The sequence below is a fragment of the Bemisia tabaci genome, chromosome 8 (assembly GCF_918797505.1).
Source record: "Bemisia tabaci chromosome 8, PGI_BMITA_v3".
Classification (NCBI taxonomy): domain Eukaryota; kingdom Metazoa; phylum Arthropoda; class Insecta; order Hemiptera; family Aleyrodidae; genus Bemisia; species Bemisia tabaci.
This window is the reverse complement of record NC_092800.1, coordinates 22,023,293-22,028,210: the sequence shown is the minus strand read 5'-3', so window position 1 is coordinate 22,028,210 and position 4,918 is coordinate 22,023,293.

Sequence of the window (4,918 nt, the reverse complement as noted above, 5' to 3'; positions counted from 1 at the left end):
GGAGTAATGCTGTTCATTTTTTGTCCAGATCTTTCCCAAAGCACCGTAATCTTGAAACGTCTTTGAAAGTGATTTTTTCTGATAAAAAGTGAAAAGTTGTGATCCTCTTCATTTTGTGACTTTAACTTGAAGTTATTCTCTATTCAGTGAAGTTTGATCACCTTTCGGATATCTAATCCCAGAGTCAGCATCTTCTTCTCCAAATTCAATTGTAAGAATTAATATTTTCTTGATCTTTTTTGTGTTGATGTGAAAAAAAAGTAAGCGATGGACCGCACTTTCAAATCTGTGAGGAAAAATTAAGAGGAAGAATTGTTAAATAATAAAGCGATTTTTCCATTAGAATAGAAAGAGGTAAGGAAAAAACTATCGTTAATTTGATCAGACTTGTGGAGAACTAAAGTCACAAAATAGTTTATTTTAAATGTATAAAAAAAGAAGAAGCATGACCCTTATAAAGCATAACTTACTTTCGTGAATCGAGTGATGCAGATCACAGAATTTTTGTGTTTTATAAGACTAAAGATGAACAAAAAATAAAATAAATAAAGGTGAACAAACTGGAAGTAAAAAATGTATTCAAAGGATTCTGTTTTATTCTTTGCGATTTGATTCTGAAAAAAATGAAGAGTTTGAAACAGAAAAATGGAGATTGAAACTCTAAAAGTCATATCAAGATACAATGCATTTGCAATGATACTGTATCGATTAAATGGCGCTGATATCTTTCCAAAATTTTATAAAAGGAATGCTAAAAGTTTGACAGAATAAGCCACATTCTTGTATTTCACACCTTTATTACTTTGAAACCTGTATCTGAATTTAGTATCTTTGTGCGAGAATGGAGCCAGCGTAGGAACTTATTCTTAAATATTATTTTAACAAATTTAAAAATTATGACAAATAATAATTCGAACCGAATTCAGTAAGAATAAACTATAATTGTAGTGCTGGGTGCAAAAAGGGCATTTCTCGGTTACGATGCCTCAAAATCGCCGCTAACGTTTATGGAGGATCAAAACTAATGTGTGTAATTTGTTGAAACTTTCACTGAATCATTCTTTATAATTTTACAATGCTGAAAACGTAAAATATTAGTAAATTTACCCAATATTTCCCTCCCTAAAATGTAAATCAGCGTTGGAGATTCTAAAACATCGCACCCAACACCCAACACCCAACACCTCAATTTGAAGTTGGGGAAGAATTTCGAGTAAAATGACACAAGCTTATACCCATTCGTAAACTCTATAAAATAGTCCGATTAGCAAAAACGTATTATTACTCTTTTGACGTAACTCCAATTTTACGAGAGCCTCGCAAAACATGAAGCTACATGAACGAAAAGGCTCAACTCAAATTAGAGGTTGCGCTATTACGTCAGTGGACTGACCGACCATTTGTGATAAAATAATCCAACGCCTCACCCGTCTTTGACCACTTTATAAGAATTGCAATATTATTTGGTTCCATTTCACTGCTATGAATGTTTTCATGGGCGGTGTATAACTTACTCTCATACATTTATGTGTCAATCGGACCGAATGTTGAGGAAATGTCTAGAGACTTGAACGCAAGGTTAGAAAAGTAAGCATCCATATTCATTTGGTCCCATCCCACTGCTCGGGATGTTTTCATGTTCGGTAAATAACTCACTTTCGTGCGTTTTTGTGTAGATATGACAGAATTTTGATGAGAGGACAAGGAAGCATCTAAGGACTTGAACGCAAGGCTAGGAAAGTAAGCACGAATGATGAAGGATACTGTCTTATCGTGTTCAAAATTTTTACAGAGCAAAACAGCGGAGGGTGGCGCGTAAAAAGCGTTACTTTGGAGCAGCGTGATTTTGGGACAGTCTTAAAGAGGGAAAAATCCCTCATTATAGATTTCTGAGAGAAGATTGGTTTTAAAAATTCAAAAAATACAATAGAAGTAGATTAAAACATGGGTAAACAAGGCTAAATAAAAAAATTTAAAACACCAAAACCAGGTTTTTGTGTGCTCTATCACATCAAAAAATGATTTTCCTTTTCTTTTCACAAAAAAGTAAAATGAATTATTTTGTGTAAAATTATTTTTACAACTACAAAGTCGATCCATAAATTGTAGTTCTTCCGTGGTACGGAAAAACGTTTAATTTTAGGAGGAAAATGTTGAAATGTCAAACGTCAGGATGCCTGGCTGTATTTTTTCGCATTTTTACCGGGAACGGTTACACCAAAAGGCGCACGCGCAGGTCACTAAAAATGGTAGAGCGTACACGCGCGGCATAGCACAAGGCGCCGCGGACAACTTTTTTTTGACATTTGTAATTAATTACCCTAGGTCCAGTAACAGGTCCGTGGTGACCATACCATAGTGCCGTTTCAGCCATTGCTCTATATAAACGAATGGTTCCTGTAGACACGCTTTTAATCAGTATAAGGCACCCAAGAGGAAGTGCAGTTATAGTGTTTGAAGTTTTCTCGTGTTCCGTAGATAACATCCAGGAGTTCCTTTGAATCGTCCAGTGTAAAAAAGGTTGGTTGTTCCTCGGGAAATTCATATCCTACTTTGGATCTTCTCTTATTGTAAATCTGGTCTCTTTCAGTGCAGTTCTATCTGTGAAGTGCGTGAAATTTGGATATCCGTTCGCCCCAGCTTTCCTTCCTTTCTTTACTTCAAGACCATCATCGTAAATGATTGGAGAATGAGTTTTAAAATCCATTTCCTTTTTCGAATATGAAGCCTCTTGTTCGTTTTATGATTTTGAATTACGAGTGCTAAAACACCATTCAGCCATCATTACTTTGAAGATATGTCTCGCTTTAATCGTGATTATTGAGTGGAGAGGTCTCAACAACTTGCATTTTTGTAAATAAGAGGATCCAGGGTGAAATTCATCGCAAACAACCCCCTTTCTTTTCTAAAGCCTTGTTAGAGGCAATACTGAGCATTTTCCACCGCCTTTTTTCGTCAAATTGAAGGATGTAAAATTCCCGTTTTTCAGAGATCGCTCTTAAATCATATTTTACAAAAAAATGTTTACGTACAAAATAACAACAACAACAACATTTTTAAATTGATGGAGCTGAACGAATGTAGCATAGTGTTAATTCAATGATAGCTTTTCTGTTTTGATGAATTTTGCTTTGACTCGGTCGTTTTTAGGCAAGGATCTGGGATAATTTTCTGTTATCAACTTACTAGGAGGTCCGCCCCGGCGCCCTCTGGCCGCTACGCGGCTCAACCACTGGGCGCTGCGCGCCCCTAAAGGCCACTGCTTACTCGTCTTACTCCCCTTCCTCACCCCGTCCATCGAGCGTCTATAAAATGATTTTATTAGAATAGAGAGGATTTCCACTTACGGACTTTAAACTCCAGCCAATCGAGCGTCTTTAAAATGATTTTATTAGAATAAAGAGGATTTCCACTTACGAACTTTGAACTCCAGCCAATCGAGCGTCTTACTCCCCTTCCTCACCCCGCCCATCGAGCATCTTAAAAATAATTTTATTAGAATAGAGAGGAAGAGAGGATTTTGCATGTTGAAAACTGCTCGTTTATTTGCTAAAGGCAAAAGCCCAGCGGGCTGATTGATGGAATTTTAAAACAGCCCGATACGACATCGAAATGCGATATATTACATAGTTGAGATAGGGCTATGTCTATCTTTGTCAAGCCGGCATAGTTTCAATAATCGAGCCGCAGGGTAGATACATACACATCGATGGCCATAAAGCGCGAGACCATCTCTGTTTGCGGCGTCGCACACTTCCCGTCATGCTTGATTTCCTCTTGGGGAGACTATAGTCAACGACATTTTTCAAAGTTCTCCTTGATATTTCTCTTTTGCTGGCAAAATTTGCTGTAGACATTTCAAGTCTTATAAGTGGCTTGTTTCTCCTCGAAAAAGTAACAAGTTGGATTTTGCAATCGCTAGCGATAGCAATATTCGTCATGGGAACGTTAGCTTCTGGGATATGAAATCGTTAAGGTACAGTTCGTTTGCAGTATCTTCTGAATTGAAGGGGCTATGTAATTTTGTGTTGACATCTCTTTTTTAACATTTTTAATTATTTTCTTTGCATACAAGAAAGCTGTTATGTACCAATTATTTATTTTCGTTGGATTATATATGGTTTTCGGAAGTTAACGCATTTAAGTTTCAGGTTCGCTTAAAGTTCGCGTAAAGTATAGGTACATAAGGTGTCCCAAAAGCACCGGGACTTGTTCTGTAACTTCGAAAGTAAGATAGATACAGACATGATCTTGATCTCATTTTAAAGATCAACTCAATACCTATCGATTAAAACCAAGATCAGCTCAATCGGATAAAAATTGACCGAGTCATGGCAATTTGAAATCAGCGAGGAAAGTTTACGCCTACGGGTTTTAAGGAAGATTCTTCATCGCCGTAAATCGAAAAGTCGGCCCATAAAGTGATGCGTATTGTGTTTTTTTATTTTCGAGGTGTCATTTATCAACATTTTGTATCATCAAACACAACAGTTGACAGTGCGTATTATTGCAAAGTACTAAAGGAGTTGAGAATGCACATTTCCCGGAAACGGTCGGACTTGAAAGCTTCGTGGATACTCCATCAAGACAATGCGCGGCCTCACACATCGAGCTTAACACGTGAATTTATGAGTAAAAATGGAGTTGAAACAATCCCTCATCCCCCTTATAGCCCTGACTTGGCTCCATGTGATTTTTGGATGTTTCCTACGCTTAAAAAGGAGCTTCACGGACGAAGATTCGTATCGAAGACCGAAATCCAGAATGCAATTCAAAACTTCTTCAACTCCATCCCAGAGGAAGAATTCAGGAAAACAATGTTGGATAAGTGGCAAGAGCGCATGAAAAAGTGCATCCGGTTTGATGGACGGTACTTTGAAAAGCAAAAGGAAGTTATGGAAGATTCGGAGGAAAGTGG